The sequence below is a fragment of the Oncorhynchus mykiss genome, chromosome 11, assembly GCF_013265735.2.
Source record: "Oncorhynchus mykiss isolate Arlee chromosome 11, USDA_OmykA_1.1, whole genome shotgun sequence".
Taxonomy (NCBI): Eukaryota; Metazoa; Chordata; class Actinopteri; order Salmoniformes; family Salmonidae; genus Oncorhynchus; species Oncorhynchus mykiss.
Genome location: NC_048575.1, coordinates 82,499,917 through 82,522,700, shown reverse-complemented (window position 1 = coordinate 82,522,700; position 22,784 = coordinate 82,499,917). Strand labels below are relative to the sequence as shown.

At 41.2% G+C, this 22,784-nt stretch overlaps 1 protein-coding gene across 1 annotated transcript in view; it reads left to right on the top strand.

Moving 5' to 3' along the window:
* The first annotated feature begins 318 nt into the window (after positions 1–318).
* Positions 319–22,784, top strand: part of LOC110536484 (PDZ domain-containing protein 2) — a 264,553-nt gene continuing 242,087 nt past the window's right edge. Inside the window, exon 1 of the mRNA XM_036936523.1 lies at positions 319–786. The gene's annotated coding sequence lies outside the window, so the exon portion shown is untranslated. The remainder of the gene's footprint in view (positions 787–22,784) is intronic.

Sequence of the window (22,784 nt, the reverse complement as noted above, 5' to 3'; positions counted from 1 at the left end):
ACTTACACACACACACACAAAGTTATCAGTATCACATCAAGGTATATTTCAAGATTTATAAAGTTGTTCAAAGTAGTTTATTACAACTTCAACCAAAAAGTTATGTTTATCAAATAATGTATTAACAGTTTGTTAACTAATTGTAAAACTGTTAACCCAGTTATGCAGTTATTTTATACAGATTTTACCATGATCTGATTGGATAGTGTAATCATTTCAATCTCGTTATTCTGTGAACTTCGCCCTGATTGGATAAAGAGCTCATAAATCAATGGCGCTGACTCCGCCCCGTATGGTCGTAGTTCTGCCAGAGACGGAAGAGCCAGCGAGACACCCTAGTCGTAGATGGGTTTTTTTCTTTCTTTTTTTCTGTTTCAATAAACGTCTATATGAACTAAGTAGACCCGACCCAGCGGATATTCCGTTGGTGTCTATGAGAGACACACCCAGTTAAGAAGACCGGAACTGACATTTTTGTTCTGTGATAAACGGTCTGAGTTAACTGTCTTCATTTATCCACCATCTTTGGTTCTGCTTTGAATACATTGCATGGAAATATTGCCACAAGCAATGTCCCGAGTGACGAGTACGCACAGTACTGTTCCATCGCAACTTTGCTAGGATTCTTTTATGATTCTAAGTAACGGAATAGTTAGGCTAAGCGCTCATCTGTGGATACGTTGTAAGATTAACTTTTCTTAATATTTGCTTGTAGAAATACATTTCCCTTGTTTTCAGTCGTTTGAGAAGTCTACGCTTAGGATAACTTTGTCTTGCTACCCAGACGTAAGTTAACCCCGTTTTTTTTTTACATTTTAAAACATTTAAAACTTAAGTGGGATTGTGAAATTATTAATTAACATGCCTTTTTCGATAGGTTCTATAATTTCAATTTGAATGTGTGTTTTGTTGACAAAAGACAGAGTTTAGGATATCTATTCTAGGTGAAAATCTTCTGTAGGTCGAATAGATCCAAACCTATATAAAGCAATGAATGGAAGATAGGATGTTTATGCTCAACTTCAAGAGGCCAAAAGGGTCTGGTTGACCAACTAAGCTGTCCTTTAATTTAAAGTTGAAAAATCATTAAAGTTTCAAGCTATAGCTCATTTGGTCTCATTGGTTGCAAGAAAGAGCTGGACCAAAATATTTTTTCAAGGGAATGGATGTGCAATGGGTGATGTGTTAGCGCCATCTCGACCGCTATATTTGCTTGGCAAAGGTACAATTAGGCTACATTATGGACGGAGTAGGGCGACGTTTGTAATGACGTTTGCATTGATGTACATAGCCTGCTGTTGAAAATATCAACGGCCTCATACCACCATCCCCCTATTTAATCGGTTCTTATTTTCATGATGAGAACTTCTCACTAGTTAGTGATACTATCCTGTCCATGCAAGGTCCACACATGTGTGTCTGTGTGCGTGAGAGAAGAGAGATGATGTCTGGGCTCGTGATGCCAGGTTCACTTGTTCATGCCATCCTTGTTTTGACCAGATCACATCCAACTGTGTGTGTGTGTGTGTGTGTGTGTGTGTGTGAGAGAGAGAGATACATGATGTCTCTGTTTGTCATACTAAAATAGATTGGAATTAATTTGTTGACACAGTGATATTTAAGTGTCCCTTTGAAGACTACTGTAAAACCCGCTCACTGAGTGTCCCTTTGAAAACTACTGTAAAACCCACTCACAGAGTGTCCCTTTGAAAACTACTGTAAAACCCACTCACTGAGTGTCCCTTTGAAGACTACTGTAAAACCCGCTCACTGAGTGTCCCTTTGAAAACTACTGTAAAACCCGCTCACCGAGTGTCCCTTTGAAAACTACTGTAAAACCCACTCACTGAGTGTCTCTTTGAAAACTACTGTAAAACCCACTCACTGAGTGTCTCTTTGAAAATTACTGTAAAACCCACTCACTGAGTGTCTCTTTGAAAACTACTGTAAAACCCACTCACTGAGTGTCTCTTTGAAAATTACTGTAAAACCCACTCACTGAGTGTCTCTTTGAAAATTACTGTAAAACCCACTCACTGAGTGTCCCTTTGAAGACTACTGTAAAACCCACTCACTGAGTGTCCCTTTGAAAACTACTGTAAAACCCACTCACTGAGTGTCTCTTTGAAAATTACTGTAAAACCCACTCACTGAGTGTCTCTTTGAAAATTACTGTAAAACCCACTCACTGAGTGTCCCTTTGAAGACTACTGTAAAACCCACTCACTGAGTGTCCCTTTGAAAACTACTGTAAAACCCACTCACTGAGTGTCCCTTTGAAGACTACTGTAAAACCCACTCACTGAGTGTCCCTTTGAAAACTACTGTAAAACCCACTCACTGAGTGTCCCTTTGAAGACTACTGTAAAACCCACTCACTGAGTGTCCCTTTGAAGACTACTGTAAAACCCACTCACTGAGTGTCCCTTTGAAAACTACTGTAAAACCCACTCACTGAGTGTCTCTTTGAAAACTACTGTAAAACCCACTCACTGAGTGTCCCTTTGAAGACTACTGTAAAACCCACTCACTGAGTGTCCCTTTGAAGACTACTGTAAAACCCACTCACTGAGTGTCCCTTTGAAAACTACTGTAAAACCCACTCACTGAGTGTCCCTTTGAAAATTACTGTAAAACCCACTCACTGAGTGTCTCTTTGAAAACTACTGTAAAACCCACTCACTGAGTGTCCCTTTGAAGACTACTGTAAAACCCACTCACCCTTTAATAACTACACTGATCTTTAAATATAAATGCAACATGCAACAATTTGCAACAAAGATTTTACTGAGTTATAGTTCATTTAAGGAAATCAGTCACTTGAAATATATTCATTTGGCCCTAATCTATGAATTTCACATGACTGGGAATACAAATCTTTTTATTTATTCATCGAGGCAACTCAGTTAAGAACACATTCTTATTTACAATTGCGGCCAAACCCTCCCCTAACCCGGACGATGCTGGGTCAATTGTGCGCCGCCCTATGGGACTCCCGATCACGGCCCGTTGTAATACCAAACCAGGGTCTGTAGTTTCCTGTCCTGCTAAGCATTCAAAATGTAAAGAGTACTTCTGTATGTCAGGGAAAATGTACAGAGTAAAACGTACATCATTTTATTTTGGAGTGTAGTGAAATAAAAGTAAAACTTGTTAAAAATATGAATTGCAACGTACAGATACCCCAAAAAACTACTTAAGTAGTACTTTAAAGTATTTTTACTGAAGTACTTTACACTACTGAAAACCAGTCAGTATCTGGTGTGGATCAGAAAACCAGTCAGTATCTGGTGTGGATCAGAACACCAGTCAGTATCTGGTGTGGATCAGAAAACCAGTCAGTATCTGGTGTGGATCAGAAAACCAGTCAATATCTGGTGTGGATCAGAAAACCAGTCAGTATCTGGTGTGGATCAGAAAACCAGTCAGTATCTGGTGTGGATCAGAAAACCAGTCAGTATCTGGTGTGGATCAGAAAACCAGTCAGTATCTGGTGGGACCATTTGTCTCATGCAGCGCGACACATCTCCTTCACATAGAGTTGATCAGGCTGTTGATTGTGGCATGTGGAATGTTGACCCACTCCTCTTCAATGGCTGTGTGAAGTCGCTGGATATTGGCCAGAACTGGAACACGTTGATCTAGGGCATCCCAAACATGCTCAATGGTTGACATGTCTGATGAGTACGCAGGCCATGGAAGAACTGGGACATTTTCAGCTTCCATGGGGCCGTGCATTATGCTGAAACAGGAAGTCATGGCGGCGAATGAATGGCATGACAATGGGCCACAGGATCTCCTCATGGTATGTCTTCGCATTCAAATGGCCATCGATAAAATGCATTTGTGTTTGTTGTCCATAGCTTATGCCTGCCCCCATACCATAACCCCACCACCACCATGGGGCACTCTGTTCACAGTGTTGACATCAGCAAAACGCTCGCCCACATGTCTCACATCTGCCAGGTACAGTTGAAACCGCGATTCATCCGTGAAGAGCACACTTGTTCAGCGTGCCAGTGGCCATCGAAGATGAGCATTTGCCCACTGAAGTCGGTTACCCAGGTGAGGACGACGAGCTGCGCTGAGAGGACACAGTAATTCTTTGGTTGTGCAAACCCACAGTTTCCTCAGCTGTCTGGGTGGCTGGTCTCAGACGATCCCGCAGTTGAAGAAGCCGGATGTGGAGGTCCTTGTCTGGCGTGGTTACATATGATCTGCTGTTGTGAGGCCGGGTTGGACGTACTGCCAAATTCTCTAAAAGTTGTGCTTTATGATAGAGAAATTAACGTGATATTTTCTGGGAAGAGATCTGGTATGACAGACATATGACAGACAAAATGAGAGAAAAAAATCCAGAAAATCACATTGTAGGATTTTTCATGAATTTATTTGCAAATTATGGTGGAAAATAAGTATTTGGTCACCTACAAACAAGCAAGATTTCTGTCTCTCACAGACCTGTATCTTCTTCTTTAAGAGTGGCTGACTAAATACTTTTTTGCCCCACTTTAGGTCTACATATCTTTTGCTTGCTTTAACATTTATAGGATTTGTGGAGAGTTTAGTAACCAGTTTCTATTTTTTTATTTTTTTATTTAACTAGGCAAGTCAGTCAAGAACAAATTCTTATTTATAATGACGGCCTACCGGGGTACAGTGGGTTAACTGCCTTGTTTCAGGAGCAGAACGACAGATTTTTACCTTGTCAGCTCTGGGATTCGATCCAGCAACCTTTCAGTTACTGGCCCAACGCTCTGTCGAATGTGTTAGGAATCTTCCTAAATGTGTAACGCTGTGGAGGTGTAGTAGATGGAATTTTATTTAATTAAATGTAAAACTAATATATTGTTTTTATGCATGGCTGAACATCAACATCTAACTTATAAGTTTTGAGGTTTATTTTTAAAAGCAAAAGTTATATACTTTTGTGCTCCTTCATCTTGAGGTTTTTGTTTTAAATGTTAACTATATATATCAGTGATGTCATAGTCCGTATGACACTCATTATGTTTTAAATGTTAACTATATGTCAGTGATGTCATAGTCCGTATGACACTCATTATGTTTTAAATGTTAACTATATGTCAGTGATGTCATAGTTCGTATGACACTCATTATGTTTTAAATGTTAACTATATGTCAGTGATGTCATAGTCTGTATGACACTCATTATGTTTTAAATGTTAACTATATATATCAGTGATGTTATAGTCCGTATGACACTCATTATGTTTTAAATGTTAACTATATATCAGTGATGTCATAGTCCGTATGACACTCATTATGTTTTAAATGTTAACTATATATCAGTGATGTCATAGTTCGTATGACACTCATTATGTTTTAAATGTTAACTATATATATCAGTGATGTTATAGTCCGTATGACACTCATTATGTTTTAAATGTTAACTATATATATCAGTGATGTCATAGTCCGTATGACACTCATTATGTTTTAAATGTTAACTATATATCAGTGATGTCATAGTCCGTATGACACTCATTATGTTTTAAATGTTAACTATATATCAGTGATGTCATAGTCCGTATGACACTCATTATGTTTTAAATGTTAACTATATCTCAGTGATGTCATAGTCCGTATGACACTCATTATGTTTTAAATGTTAACTATATGTCAGTGATGTCATAGTCCGTATGACACTCATTATGTTTTAAATGTTAACTATATATCAGTGATGTCATAGTCCGTATGACACTCATTATGTTTTAAATGTTAACTACATATCAGTGATGTCATAGTCCGTATGACACTCATTATGTTTTAAATGTTAACTACATATCAGTGATGTCATAGTCCATATGACCTTCAAGATGTTTTTAATCACCACATCAAGTGAATCACAAGATGAAGCCTTCACTGTCTAAACATAAAATCTCGTGGGTCGGAGGGCGGTGCCCTGGATCTCTCCTTCCTCTGTGAAGTTGAGCTGAATGTATTCCATCAGCTTCTGTGTAGCGGCCTGGCATAGAGACATGTCTCCTCTGGTACCTCTGCAGCCGCCGCTGTTGACCGTGCTGCCACCGACCGTGCTGCCACCGACCGTGCTGCCACCGACCGCGCTGCAGGCATCCTCCTCGTGTTCTGACTCCTGGGATACAGTTGGAGTTACCAACAATGGATTGAAGTATCACTCCACAATATTACAGAGACTGACAATAGATCATACAGATTTCAGAACCACATTGTGGACCACCGATAGACTTTAGAGAAACAATCACAGTAGGCACTCGTAGTACAGTATGTCATTGATGTCAGCTATAAGAAATGACATCACCCACACGTGTATGCAAAAACAGACCTGGTACGAGTCCTGGTCTGGGTCTCTGCTGGTGGTGGACTGCTGGTCTGGGTCTCCATAGTGGTCCTCGTACCTGGTCTGGGCCACCAGGAGCCAGTACTCCAGTAGATGGATGTGGCTCAGGGCGTTCTCCTGGGTGATGGGCATCGTGGCTGGGGCTGGGCCGGACCAGAGCCAGAGGTAATATGTACATGTAGGTAGAGTTATTAAAATGACTATGCATAGATAATAACAGAGAGTAGCAGTGGAATAAAAGAGTGTGGGGGGGGGGGGGGGGGGGGTGTGATGCAAATAGTCTGAGTAGCCATTTGATTAGATGTTCAGGAGTCTAATGGCTTGAGGGTAGAAGCTGTTTCGAAGCCTCTTGGACCTGTGTAAGTGACTGAACAGTCTGATAGATCATGGCTTTAGTACTGCAAGGTTTGGACTCAGGATTTGTCATAGTGGGGAGGGAAGAGCATGGATGGTCATATTTATGTTTGTCTGTTTCCCTCCACCATCTGAGTAAACTCAACAGGATATTCAGTTGTCTGTTTCCCTCCACCATCTGACTATTTAGCTCCCCAATCAGTGATAATAACATAGTGACTGTGGTGTAGCAGCTAAGGTTGAGTTGACAGTCACAAGGTCCAGGGTTCAAGCCCCAGTTGGGACTACGCCCTGACTTTTCTAAAAATATGAGCTCTGTCTGGAGGCCTCCAGCTTGTTCATACCCTCGGTTTCCCAAAACGACAACACCAAAACTGTCCTCTTTTATCCCACAATATCAGACTGCATCAGAACATGATCACATGCTGAAGGCCAGAAAGCTCAGGATGCTGGATCTATTATTTTCTATTTATAAACATAGGAAGTGTTGTTGTATTTATAAACAGGAAGTATTGTTGTATTTATAAACATAGGAAGCGTTGTTGTATTCATAAACATAGGAAATATTGTTGTATTTATAAACAGGAAGTGTTGTTGTATTCATAAACATAGGAAATATTGTTGTATTTATAAACAGGAAGTGTTGTTGTATTCATAAACATAGGAAATATTGTTGTATTTATAAACAGGAAGCGTTGTTGTATTTATAAACATAGGACATATTGTTGTATTTATAAACAGGAAGTATTGTTGTATTCAGAAACATAGGAAGCGTTGTTGTATTTATAAACAGGAAGTGTTGTTGTATTTATAAACATAGGAAGTGTTGTTGTATTTATAAACAGGAAGTATTGTTGTATTTATAAACATAGGAAGCGTTGTTGTATTCATAAACATAGGAAATATTGTTGTATTTATAAACAGGAAGTGTTGTTGTATTCATAAACATAGGACATATTGTTGTATTTATAAACAGGAAGTGTTGTTGTATTCATAAACATAGGAAATATTGTTGTATTTATAAACCGGAAGCGTTGTTGTATTTATAAACATAGGACATATTGTTGTATTTATAAACAGGAAGTATTGTTGTATTCATAAACATAGGAAGCGTTGTTGTATTTATAAACAGGAAGTGTTGTTGTATTTATAAACATAGGAAGTGTTGTTGTATTTATAAACAGGAAGTATTGTTGTATTTGTAAACATAGGAAGTGTTGCTGTATTTATAAACATAGGAAGCGTTGTTGTATTTATAAACAGGAAGTGTTGTATTTATAAACATAGGAAGTATCGTTGTATTTACAGGCCAAACAGAGGAAGTGGATGATGGGACAGTAACAAGACGATACTTCATTGGTACTACAGGAACTTTCATAGGAAGCAAAGCTGGCCTGAAATAGAAATGCGCTTGGTTTGACATGTTTACCTGTGACTCAATTAGCCCCAGATCTGTTTGATAGATCTGTCACGCCAATAGCCATATCTGTGCTGTCTTGTCAACTATGGCCATGATCAGGCTGTGACATAATGGCTTCCAACGGAGAAAGATGAGGCTAACCAATGAGAGCATGCCTTCCTCACACTATAGACAGGTTTTACACTGCTTTCGGAAAGTAGTCAGATCCCTTGACTTTTTCCACATTTAGTTAAATATTTTTTCCCCCTCATCAATCTACACTAAACACAATACCCCGCAATGACAAAGCAAGAACAGTTTTTTTGCAAATTTATTGAAAATAAAACTGATATCACATTTACACGAGTATTCAGACCCTTTACTCAGTACTTTGTTTATAAGCACCTTTGGCAGCGATTACAGCCTCAAGTCTTCTTGGGTATGGCGCTACCAGCTTGGCACACCTGTATTTGGGGAGTTTCTCCCATTCTTCTTTGCAGATCCCCTCAAGCTCTGTCTGGTTGAATGGGGAGCGCTTCTGCACAGCTATTTTCAGATCTCCCCAGAGATGTTAGATTGGGTTCAAGTCCAGGTTCTGGCTGAGCCACTCAAGGACATTCAGAGACTTGCCTCTCTGGAGCAGGTTTTCATCAAGGATCTCTCTGTTCTTTGCTCCATTCATCTTTCCCTTGATCCTGACTAGTCTCCCAGTCCCTGCCACTGAAAAACACCCCCACAGCATGATGCTACCACCACCGTGCTTCACCACCGTGCTTCACCACCATGCTTCACCGTATGGATGGTGACAGGTTTCCTCCAGATGTGACGTTTGGCATTCAGGCCAAAGAGTTCAATCTTGGTTTCATCGGACCAGAGAATCTTGTTTTCTCATGGTCTGAGAGTCCTTCAGGTGTGATGGGTTCTGACTTCTAAACTTGAAATATCCTTATTCATGTCACTGAGAGAGAGAATGTAGAATGTTTATGTTCTGTCAGAACATGTTATTGTTAGACATCAGGCATCCTATGAAAAGGAGAAGTGCCACCGTTTGGTACAAGTCAACAGGACAGCCGTGAGTTGGGGAGGAGTGAGGAATTTGGGCCGAGGAAGAACAGGCATCACTGAAGTTCTGCCTAGCAACAGAGATGTATTGGCTGTCCAGATGTGTAAAGAGAAGACGAAGCATAGGAGGAAGGTTTCAATACCAGTGCTTGTGTAAATACGTCTTTGTAGGTTCAGATGTCTGACCCATTGGGTGAATAAACTTGGTTTGAGCGTTACCTAGTTGTCCGTTAGTTTTTACTTTATCTATTTAGAACCTAACAGGTGCCTTTTGGTAAACTCCAAGCAGGCTGTCATGTGCCTTTTTACTGAGTAGTGGATTCCGTCTGACAACTCTACCATAAAGGCCTGATTGGTGGAGGGCTGCAGAGATGGTAGTCCTTCTGGAAGGTTCTCCCATCTCCACAGAGGAACTCTGGAGCTCTGTCAGAGTGACTATCTGGTTATTGTTGATTCAGTTTTGCCTGGTGGCCAGCTCTAGAAAGAGTCTTGGTATTTCCAAACTTCTTCCATTTAAGAATGCTGGAGGCCACTGTGTTCTTGGGGACCTTCAATGATGCAGACATTTTTTGCTACTCTTCCCCAGATCTGTGCCTCGACACAATCCTGTCGACCTCATGGCTTGGTTTTTGTGTGTGTGTCCCCAACTGTGGGACCTTATATAGGCAGGTGTGTGCCTTTCCAAATCATGTCCAATTAATTGAATGTACCACAGGTGGACTTCAATCAAGTTGTTGAAACATCAAGGATGATCAATGGAAACAGGATGCACCTGAGCTCAATTTCGAGTCTCATAGCAAATGGTCTGAAAACTTATGTAAATAAGGTATCTGTTTTTGTTTTTTTAAAGAATTTGCACAAAACAATCTAAAAACTTGTTTTCACTTTGTCATTATGGGGTATTGTGATGTCATTATGGGGTATTGTGATGCCATTATGGGGTATTGTGATGTCATTATGGGGTATTGTGATGTCATTATGGGGTATTGTGATGTCATTATGGGGTGGATTGTGTGTGGATTGATGAGGGGAAAAAATGATTTAATCTATTTTATAATAAGGCTGTAATAAAACAACATGTGGAAAAGGGGTCTGAATACTTTCCGAAGGCACTGTATTGTTTTATAAGATCATCTTTGAGAACTAACAATCACCAAAATATAAACTAGACTGAGAGAATCTACATTTCAGAAAATGCCATGGCATGGGCACAACCCCCATTAATTTTGATATAATGTTTGAGTCACTCAGATAGCATAAGAATACAGCATAAGCCATGACAAAATGTGTATAATTGAAGAACATTTGCTTTAAAACTGCACATTTTATCTCAGTCAAATGGCAAAATGTGTAGAATTGCACACCCACTACCAAAACCCACGAGTGACAAGTTACAACATATATTTGATGCATTCAGAGTATTTTGACGTTTTTCAATGAGGTAAAAGCTAATCTATATTTCAAATGGTGTCAACATAATTACGTTTTTATTCATTTCCGGGTAGAATCTCCTTTTTAAAAAGTCACCAGTCGTTCTCAAGGGAGCATGCCCTTCGGACACCCCCAGTTTTCAGAACATCTGACTGTAGTCCTGAACAACTTTCAGGCCACCTCTCTCTCTATCTATTCAACCAACGGCAAAGTCCTTTTAAACCTCGTTCAATCAAACCTGTCTATGGACAATGACACAGATCATCCAAACACAGGAACCCCTACGACTGTCTGGCCTAAATCCTGCAGAACTGCCCTCCAACAACCCACAAACCTTAAAGCCAAACCTAAACATAACCCTGCAGCAGCCCACAGTCTGAAAACGTAACCCTGCAGCAGCCCACATTCTGAAAACTTAACCCTGCAGCAGCCCACATTCTGAAAACTTAACCCTGCAGCAGCCCACATTCTGAAAACGTAACCCTGCAGCAGCCCACATTCTGAAAACGTAACCCTGCAGCAGCCCACATTCTGAAAACGTAACCCTGCAGCAGCCCACATTCTGAAAACGTAACCCTGCAACAACCCACATTCTGAAAACTTAACCCTGCAGCAGCCCACAGTCTGAAAATGTAACCCTGCAACAGCCCAGAACATTTCAGTATAAACACTTTCCCTTGTGTTAGTTGTGGACTGTCTGTTATGGACTTAAGCAATGCAGCTGTTGGTTCATAAATGTACAGTCTGTCATATTCTTCAATTGAAAACAGGTCTAAGAAACACAATTCCCTTGTCCCTATTTGTCAGGTCAAATATCCCTGGACCAGAAAAACGTTCTCAGACAACATAACATATAAAGAAAGTAGCTCTCTGTAGAAGCTTCTCTTTTCTCTTTACACTTCAGTGGGACAATAGCAGGAGCAAGAAAAGAGCATTGCTTTTGTTTGAAGAGTACAATCTTTTCTGCCCACCAGGCCAGCGTCAAAACACTGTCCGCCACTGACCGCCTCCAAACAGCTACCGAAGCACGGCTCATTGAGCTGTAGACCAGAGTGTCCTGGCCTCTGCTATCGACCCAGCCCAGGCCAGGCTATAACCCAGCCCACGCTGGGACGTGAACCCAAAGAACCTCCTCCCTACCTCCCTCCACCCACGGCTTTTCCTTCTAGCGCTTGTTATTTTTCTGGGGGGGGGGGGGACGTGGTGTTCTTCACTCTTTCCGGTGTAAACATTTGAGAAGTCAGCTTTTTCCCTTGGTGAAATGTATTAGTACAGTGTTAGGACATTGAATGACAGTGTTTGTGTCTTTTGTGTACCTTTGGTGACATAATATAGCAACTGCATGATCTCTCTTCACAGGCAGGAAGTAGGGCTACAGGTGAGCCAGACACGGAGCAGCAGAGAGAGAGACAGCTTGTTGAATTGGAAGCTGAACTAGGGCTACAGTGAACCAAGACACGGAGCTGCATGGAGAGAGACAGCTTGTTGAATTGGAAGCTGAACTAGGGCTACAGGTGAGCAAGACACGGAGCAGCAGAGAGAGAGACAGCTTGTTGAATTGGAAGCTGAACTAGGGCTACAGTGAACCAAGACACGGAGCTGCAGGGAGAGAGACAGCTTGTTGAATTGGAAGCTGAACTAGGGCTACAGTGAACCAAGACACGGAGCTGCATGGAGAGAGACAGCTTGTTGAATTGGAAGCTGAACTAGGGCTACAGTGAACCAAGACACAGAGCTGCAGTGAGATAGTTTTTTACCCAGCTAGCACATAACGTGCTGAGAACCATATGTTTGGTAAGAGCGTGATTGTCCTTTTAGTTATTTTTGCATACAACCTTTCCACAACGTTCTGGGAATGGTGCAGGATACCCAGCTAGCACTTCATCTTCTAAGAGCCATGTGTCTTAAGTGGGAATTTCTGTACTTAAGCATAACATTTCCTACAGGTTTCCTCGTGGTTCTATTTAAAGTCATGTTCTCAGAACGTTCAGGGAAACGTTAAGAAACAAAGTTCTTCTGTGGGAATATTAGTACTTCAGCGTAACGTTTTCTGCAGGTTTCCTCATGGTTCTATTTAAAGTCGGGTTCTCAGAACATTAAGAAAACGTTAGTAACGTTCTAAGAATGTTGTTTAAAAAGATATGTGACCGACCGGCTCCATTCGGTCTTAGGTAGCAAAATGCTAAATGTGTTTTTGTTTTTTACATTGGATAAAAATAGAGACTCAGAGCTAGAAAATAGTATGTCATACTCTACAGTTGAGGAACAAGGGGAAAGTCATGAGTCACGGTCATGGGTGCATCTCAGCCATGCTCAAGGTACTAAACGATATCATAACCGCCATTGATAAAAGACAGAACTGTGCAGCCGTCTTCATCGACCTGGCCAAGGCTTTCGACTTTGTCAATCACCGTATTCTTATCGGTAGGCTCAACAGCCTTGGTTTCTCAAATGATTGCCTCGCCTGGTTCACCAACTAATTCGCAGACAGAATTCAGTGTGTCAAATCGGAGGGCCTGTTGTCCGGTTCTCTGGCAGTCTCTATGGAGGTGCCACAGGGTTCAATTCTCGGGCCGACTCTTTTCTCTGTATAAATCAATGATGTCGCTCTTGCTGCGGGTGATTCCTTGATCCATCTCTACGCATATGACACCATTCTGTATACATCTGGCACTTCTTTGGACACTGTGTTAATCTCTAGTAACTCCCCATCCCGGGTGCGGGAGCGTAATCATCGACTCACACTAATTAGCATAACGCAACGGACATAAAATATAGAAAATATTCCTAGTCATGAAAATCACAAGTGAAATATATTGAGACACAGCTTAGCCTTTTGTTAATCACCCTGTCATCTCAGATTTTCAAAATATGCTTTACAGCCAAAGCTAGACAAGCATTTGTGTAAGTTTATCGATAGCCTAGCATAGCACTTTGTCCAGCTAGCTGCAGGTAACTTGGTCACGAAAATCAGAAAAGCAATCAAATTAAATTGTTTACCTTTGATGAGCTTTGGATGTTTTCACTCACGAGACTCCTAGTTAGATAGCCAATGTTTATTTTTTCCAAAAATATTATTTTTTTGGCGAAATAGCTCCGTTTGTTCTTCACGTTTGTCTGAGAAATCGTCCGGAAATTGCAGTCACGAAAACGCCGAAAAATATTCCAAATTAGCTCCATAATATCGACAGAAATATGGCAAACGTTGTTTATAATCAATCCTCAAGGTGTTTTTCAAATATCTATTCGATAATATATCCACCGGGACAATTGTTTTTTCAGTAGGACCGATTGGAATAATGGCTACCTCTGTATTTTACGCGAGGATCACTCTGGGAGCCATCAGGTGACCAGTTGCGCAATGTAGCCGCTTACGGGTATTCTTCAACATAAATGCGTAAAACTACGTCACAATGCTGTAACGTTAGGTTAGCTGGCTAGCCAGTACAAATAATGACTGTATCATATATCTGACAATGTCTTTAGCTCATTTGTATTTATAAATAAACTCACAACAAGATCATTATTTACAAGAGCTAATTACACAAAATAGCTTACGTTTGTGAGTGAGATTAAATAAAAGCAGGGCTTTCTACCTGAGAATCCTGGAACTTGGACACTGTCTCGTTGGCCTAACGTTATATCCTAATTTGACTTTGGTGCAGGTCATGTTGTTCTTCACATTACCGTCTCTGGTAAACACACACTATATCAAATCAAATCTAAGTTTATTTGTCACATGCGCAGGATACACAAGGTGCAAACAGTACAGTGAAATGGCTACTTGCATAGTGGAGTCTTTTGTTTATACAAGTAGCTAGTTAGCTAGTTAGCTAAACAATGAACCATAATCCCAAATTCCGAATCTGCTGGTAGCTAATGCTAATCAACCAGCTAATTCAATATTAGCTAGCTAGCTAACATTAGGCTATAACTAGCAATGCAAATGGCTCTGAGATACGAATAATAGTACTACACAGATCATACATGTAATGTTAGCTAGCAAGGCAGTCAGCTAACATTAGCTAGCTAGCTAATAGTACACTTTAACTTGTAATGTAAACGACTCTGACAAAATTAGAAACCTGTAATATCTGAAAATGTAGCTAGCTAGACTCTCTTACCTGTATACACGGATGAACGCTTCTCCCTCTCTGTCACGGTTGCCATGGTTACCCTTAGTTTGAAGATGTAATCCAGAAACAGGTGTTTTATACAACAGCATTCTTCTGTGTGTTCTCTTTTCGGCTCCCCTGTGTATTTGCAATCAAATGGCAGAATTTTCTCATTCTCCATCGCGATCATACTCTGCTTCCACCGGGCATTCCACTGATTTCAAAACTCCGTCCTCCAGAAAGTGGAGAGCATTAGCAACACTTGCAGTTCTTTGTAATAACTTTCACAATAGTCACGCTAGAAAGGATTACCTACACATACAGTGCCTTTGGAAAGTATTCAGCAAAAACAGTTATTTTGACATTTTTGAAAATGTATTTAAAAAAAAAAGGGAAATATTACATTTACTCAAGTATTTAGACCCTTTACTCAGTACTTTGTTGAAACACATTTGGCAGTGATTACAGTATCGAGGCATTCTTGGGTATGATGCTACAGGCTTGCCACAATTGTATTTGGGGAGTTTCTCCCATTCTTCTCTGCAGATCCTCTCAAGCTCTGTCAGGTTGGATGGGGAGCGTCGCTGCACAGCTATTTTCAGGCCTCTCCAGAGATGTTCGATCGGGTTTAAGTCCGGGCTCTGGCTGGGCCACTCAAGGACATTCAGAGACTTGTCCCAAAGCCACTCCTGTGTTGTCTTGGCTGTGTGCTTAGGGTCGTTGTCCTGTTGCAAGGTGAACCTTCACGCCAGCCTGGTTGATTGGTTTACAAATCAATGTTTTTTTGTATCTGCCCAAATGTGCCTAATTTGTTTATGAATAACTTTTCATGTTCAAAATTGTGCACTCTCCTCAAACAATAGCATGGTTTTCTTTCACTGTAATAGCTACTGTAAATTGAACAGTGCAGTTAGATTAACAAGAATTTAAGCTTTCTGCCAATATCAGATATGTCTATGTCCTGGGAAATGTTCGTGTTACTTACAACCTCATGCTAATCACATTAGCCTACGTGAGCTCAACTGTCCCGTAGAAGGGACACCGATCCAGAATAAGTTTTTTAAGGGCTTGTGAGTAAGCGTTTCATGGTGAGATCTACATCTGTTGTATTCGGCGCATGTGACAAATACAAATTGATTTGATCAATGCCTAAGCAAATTCATTTCCATGTGTCGTATCTGTGCTTGGAATTCAAAACGGTTAAACTAAGCCAGTCTTATTGAAACATGTTCTCAGAATCTTAATTTAATTACCCTCAAATAACAATGCAAGTTCCCAAAACAGGCAAAGTGTACCCTTCGTTCTCAGAACCAATGGGAAACCAAAAATGTATGTTCCCACAACTTCCAAGGAACCAAATGTGCTAGCTGGGTATTTTTCCACTGTGCCCCTCACTCTCCAGTCCAGTGCCATGATACTATAGCCAGGAGGATATCATAGACTGACTGTACAACCACAGAGACTATCAAAGGGAATATTAAACCAGTTTAAAGACCCTTTGTGACGTACGTCCATATTCCACTGTGCTTCTCAGCTCCTCCCTCTCCAGTCCAGTCCCGTGATGTATTTGGCTGATTGCTTCTCAGCTCCTCCCACTCCAGTCCAGTCCCGTGATGTATTTGGCTGATTGCTTCTCAGCTCCTCCCTCTCCAGTCCAGTCCCGTGATCTATTTGGCTGATTGCTTCTCAGCTCCTCCCTCTCCAGTCCAGTCCCGTGATGTATTTGGCTGATTGCTTCTCAGCTCCTCCCTCTCCAGTCCAGTCCCGTGATGTATTTGTCTGATTGCTTCTCAGCTCCTCCCTCTCCAGTCCAGTCCCGTGATGTATTTGTCTGATTGCTTCTCAGCTCCTCCCTCTCCAGTCCAGTCCCGTGATGTATTTGTCTGATTGCTTCTCAGCTCCTCCCTCTCCAGTCCAGTCCCGTGATGTATTCCACTGTGCTTCTCAGCTCCTCCCTCTCCAGTCCAGTCCCGTGATGAATTTGTCTGATTGCTTCTCAGCTCCTCCCTCTCTAGTCCAGTCCCGTGATGTATTTGTCTGATTGCTTCTCAGCTCCTCCCTCTCCAGTCCAGTCCCGTGATGTATTTGTCTGATTGCTTCTCAGCTCCTCCCTCTCCAGTCCAGTCCCATGATGTATTTGTCTGATTTGCTTCTCAGCTCCTCCCTCTCCAGTCCAGTCCCGTGATGTATTCCACTGTGCTTCTCAGCTCCTCCCTCTCCAGTCCAGTCTCGTGATGTATTCCACTGTGCTTCTCAGCTCCTCCCTCTCCAGTCCAGTTCCGTGATGTATTTGGCTGATTGCTTCTCAGCTCCTCCCTCTCCAGTCCAGTCCCGTGATGTATTTGTCTGATTGCTTCTCAGCTCCTCCCTCTCCAGTCCAGTCCCGTGATGTATTCCACTGTGCTTCTCAGCTCCTCCCTCTCCAGTCCAGTCCCGTGATGTATTTGTCTGATTGCTTCTCAGCTCCTCCCTCTCCAGTCCAGTCCCGTGATGTATTTGTCTGATTGCTTCTCAGCTCCTCCCTCTCCAGTCCAGTCCCGTTATGTATTTGTCTGATTGCTTCTCAGCTCCTCCCTCTCCAGTCCAGTCCCGTGATGTATTTGGCTGATTTGCTTCTCAGCTCCTCACTCTCCAGTCCAGTCCCGTGATGTATTCCACTGTGCTTCTCAGCTCCTCCCTCTCCAGTCCAGTCCTGTGATGTATTTGGCTGATTTGCTTCTCTGAGAAGCCAATATGGGTCAAGGCTCCATTTAGCCTAAATTGCAGCCAACCAAGTCACAGACTGTTCTTTCTGCTACCGCACAGTAAGCGGTACCGATGCAACATGTCTGAAACAACAGGAGCCTGAACAGCGTCTACCCCCAAGCCATAACACTACTAAATAGTTAATCAAATAGGTACCCAGACTATCTGCATCGAACCTCTTTGCACTAATGCTGCTGCTACTGTTTGTAATCTATCCTGTTGCCTTGTCACTTTATCCATACCTATATGTACATTATCTACCTCAATTACAACGCACCCCTGCACATCGACTCATCGAGTTGTTTACCAAGCATTTCCCTGTTAGTCTACACCTGTTGTTTACCAAGCATTTCACTGTTAGTCTACACCTGTTGTTTACCAAGCATTTCCCTGTTAGTCTACACCTGTTGTTTACCAAGCATTTCACTGTTAGTCTACACCTGTTGTTTACCAAGCATTTCCCTGTTAGTCTACACCTGTTGTTTACCAACCATTTCACTGTTAGTCTACACCTGTTGTTTACCAAGCATTTCCCTGTTAGTCTACACCTGTTGTTTACCAAACATTTCCCTGTTAGTCTACACCTGTTGTTTACCAAGCATTTCCCTGTTAGTCTACACCTGTTGTTTACCAAGCATTTCCCTGTTAGTCTACACCTGTTGTTTACCAAGCATTTCCCTGTTAGTCTACACCTGTTGTTTACCAAGCATTTCCCTGTTAGTCTACACCTGTTGTTTACCAAGCATTTCCCTGTTAGTCTACACCTGTTGTTTACCAAGCATTTCACTGTTAGTCTACACCTGTTGTTTACCAAGCATTTCCCTGTTAGTCTACACCTGTTGTTTACCAAGCATTTCCCTGTTAGTCTACACCTGTTGTTTACCAAGCATTTCCCTGTTAGTCTACACCTGTTGTTTACCAAACATTTCCATGTTAGTCTACACCTGTTGTTTACCAAACATTTCCATGTTAGTCTACACCTGTTGTTTACCAAGCATTTCCCTGTTAGTCTACACCTGTTGTTGTTAGTCTACACCTGTTGTTTACCAAGCATTTCCCTGTTAGTCTACACCTGTTGTTGTTAGTCTACACCTGTTGTTTACCAAGCATTTCCCTGTTAGTCTACACCTGTTGTTGTTAGTCTACACCTGTTGTTTACCAAGCATTTCCCTGTTAGTCTACACCTGTTGTTGTTAGTCTACACCTGTTGTTTACCAAGCATTTCCCTGTTAGTCTACACCTGTTGTTGTTAGTCTACACACGTTGTTTACGAGGCAAATTACATTTTGTTCTTGGTGCAGCGGGAGGTTAATCTTATAACATGGGGCCTAATCACTTTTAAGCATGCACCCTGCAGATGTCAATCAACTAAGTGAATTGTAATAGAGAATTACTTCTTAGTCTCTTGTGACAGATGAGACATTGAAATGTTAGCTGTCCAGGCCAGCATGCAATATTTGGTTTTGGGTGCCGAGATTACTCACTCACCCCACTGCTCGTATGATCATTTTTTCTATGCTAGCTGTATGATCAGCTTTTCTATGCTAGCTGTATGATCAGCTTTTCTATGCTAGCTGTATGATCAGCTTTTCTATGCTAGCTGTATGATCAGCTTTTCTATGCTAGCCGTATGATCAGCTTTTCTATGCTAGCCGTATGATCAGCTTTTCTATGCTAGCCGTATGATCAGCTTTTCTATGCTAGCCGTATGATCAGCTTTTCTATGCTAGCCATATGATCAGCTTTTCTATGCTAGCCGTATGATCAGCTTTTCTATGCTAGCCATATGATCAGCTTTTCTATGCTAGCCATATGATAAGACGAGATATAAACAAACTTTCAGGCAGAGGCAGTATTCAACTTCCAACTCCGTTTAAAGCAGCAGGCAGAAGAAACAAAATGTTGCCATTTGGGGACCGGAGATGGACTATCTAGCTGAAACAGAGTCAGGAAGTAATTCTCCTGGTCTTTAATCTAGAAACTCTAACTGGGATGAATTGCATGCGTCTCGCCAAGCTTGAAAAATGCCAGAGCCGAGTGCATTTTGTTTTTCAAAGCTCTATGGTCCTAAACATCCTGAACTGAGAAGGAGAGGACTGATTCATCCATGGATCAGACATTACGGATATTATTTGGAATATACGTTTGCGTTGTAGTGACCGCTCTTTCCTTTGGATTTCTAAACATTACGCGACAAACAAACAGAGGTATTTTGAAAATAATCTTTATGGAACAAAAGGAACATTTGTTGTGTAACTGGGAGTCTCGTGAGTGAAAACATCCGAAGATCATCAAAGGTAAATGATTAATTTGATTGCTTTTCTGATTTGTGACCAAGCTACCTGATGCTAAGTGTACTTAATGTCTTGTCATGCGATCGATACATTTACACAAACGCTTGGATGGCTTTCGCTGTAAAGCATAATTTCTAAATCTGACACGACAGGTGGATTAACAAAAGGCTAAACTGTGTTTTGCAATATTGCACTTGTGATTTTATGAATATGAATATTTTTTAGTAATATTATTTGACTGGGGCGCTATGCTATTCAGCGGTTGCTGATGACAATTATCCCTCTTAAGGGATGGGTAGCGTCAGGAAGTTTTAAAGCTTGGTCGCAAATGGGTCTTCCAAATGGACAATGACCCCTAGCATACTTCCAAAGATGTGGCAAAATGGCTTAAGGACATCAAAGTAAAGGTATTGGAGTGGCCATCACAAAGCCCTGACCTCAATTCTATTGAAAATTTGTGGACAGAACATAAAAAGTGTGTGCGAACAAGGAGGTAGGCTGACTGTATGTAAACTTCTGACCAACTGGGAATGCGATGAAAGAAATAAAAGCTGAAATAAAAAGCTGAAATAAATAATTTTCTCTACTATTATTCTGACATTTCACATTCTTAATGGTGATCTTAACTGACCTGAGACGGGGAATTTTTACTAGGATTAAATGTCAGGAATTGTGTGAAAAACTGAGTTTAAATGTATTTGGCTAAGGTGTATGTAAAGGTTTGACTTCAACTGTATGTCTTGTGCTTCATCACAGCTGCTCACACACACACACACACACACACACACACACACACACACACACACACACACACACACACACACACACAGAGGTTGGAACCGAGGGCTGTGCAGCACCCCATGTTTAGAATGTTTAGACCACATGTCCAGCGTGGAAACCCTTCCGCTCGTATAGACGGTGCGGTGAGTTGAGAGAGCTAGTTATTTATGGACATGGTTAGACTAGGCAAGGTCTTTGTTCCTCTGGTCGTCTGGCTGCTTTCCAGGTAGTTACTCTCCTGCTGGGTAGCACATGCCCCTGTCTCTACTTCTCTCCTCTGCTCGGTCTCCTCCCGCCTTCCTCCTCCTCCTCTCGTTCATCAGCAAGACTTTACTAGTTGGGAGAAGTAGTACACAGGTCTCCTCCTGACCTTCCTCCTCCTCCTCCTCCTCTCGTCCATCATCGAGACTTCACTTGTCGGCACAGGTGGGCTGCAGGTGTGGTACTGAGGTTGTCCAGAAGTTACTACTAAAGGAGAATACCTTCCCGCCTGTGTTTGGTATAGAGGTGTTTTTATTGTGGGACGGTGTGATTTCAACAAGGCAATGAGCACCACACAGCACCGCTACCTCTCCACCTCATCCTCCTCTCCTTCCCCCTCCTCTACCAGCGCTTCAGCATGGCAATGTAGAGGTTGACAAGATATAGCCAGTTCAGAATGCAGGGTAATACTGTGACTGATAGAGGTTGACAAGCTATAGCCAGTTCAGAATGCAGGGTAATAATGTGACTGATAGAGGTTGACAAGTTATAGCCAGTTCAGAATGCAGGGTAATACTGTGACTGGTCAGTCTATTATGTATTCCTGGTTTTTAGTGTTGTTGTTGATGGATTCATGTGTTGCCCGCTCGCCCAACCTCTCTCTCTCTCTCTCTCTCGGCCACCCATGTGTGAGTCGCTGAGTGTTTTCAAGTGTCTTAAAATCACCCACTATATCGGAAGATATTACAGAACAACTGCAAAGCCAGCCTTTCTCCCTCTGCATTTTTTTGAAAATATGAAATAGCTGGTAAACACATGTTTTGACAGCCTGTGCCTATTGAAGAGAGTGTGATGTGTCTGTCAGCCACATTGGGACGTTGCTGAAATGGGGCTTAACTAATCTAGGGGCCATATGGCCCCCCCAGTGGGGGAGGAGAAGGAGGACATCAAGGGCTGTCCTGTAACAGAAAACAAAAGGGTGCTAAAAACAAATCCTGCTCTACTCTCTGATTGGCCGACCGGCCGACCGGCGTGAATTCCCCCTTTTTTTAAACCCACTGTAGAACACCCTCACTCCGTTCCTCTAGGAATGTGGGTTAAAACCGCTCACGACGTTGTAGAAAGAGTGAGACTATTAAGAATACGAGAGCGATCCAGTCTCTGAATCTTCTATGCGTCTAATGCTATTACTAATACTATTACTAATAATATTACTAATACTAGTACTAATACTAATACTATTACTATTACTAATATTAGTACTAATACTATCACTAATACTAGTATTTATACTAATAATATTACTATTACTAATACTAGTACTAATACTAATACTATTACTAATACTAATACTATTACTAATAATAGTACTAATACTAATACTATTACTAATACTAGTACTACTACTATTACTAATACTATTACAATGCGAATAATATTACTAATACTATTACTAATGCTATTGCTAATACTATTGCTATTACTAATATTAATAATAATACTATTAAGAATACTAATACTAATGCTATTGCTATTGCTAATACTAATACTATTATGAATACTAATGCTAATGCTATTGCTATTGCTATTGCTATTACTAATACTAATACTATTACGAGTGCTAATGCTAATGCTATTGCTATTGCTAATACTAATACTATTACGAATACTAATGCTAATGCTATTGCTATTGCTAATACTAATACTATTATGAATACTAATGCTCAAATCAAAATCAAATCTCATTTTATTTGTCACATACACATGGTTAGCAGATGTTAATGGTCACGTACACATGGTTAGCAGATGTTAATGCGAGTGTAGCGAAATGCTTGTGCTTCTAGTTCCGACAATGCAGTAATAACCAACAAGTAATCTAGCTAACAATTCCAAAACTAAGACACAAGTGTAAGGGGATAAAGAATATGTACATAAAGATATATTAATGAGTGATGGTACAGAGTGGCATAGGCAAGATACAGTAGATGGTATTGAGTGCAGTATATACATATGAGATGAGTATGTAAACAAAGTGGCATAGTTAAAGTGGCTAGTGATAC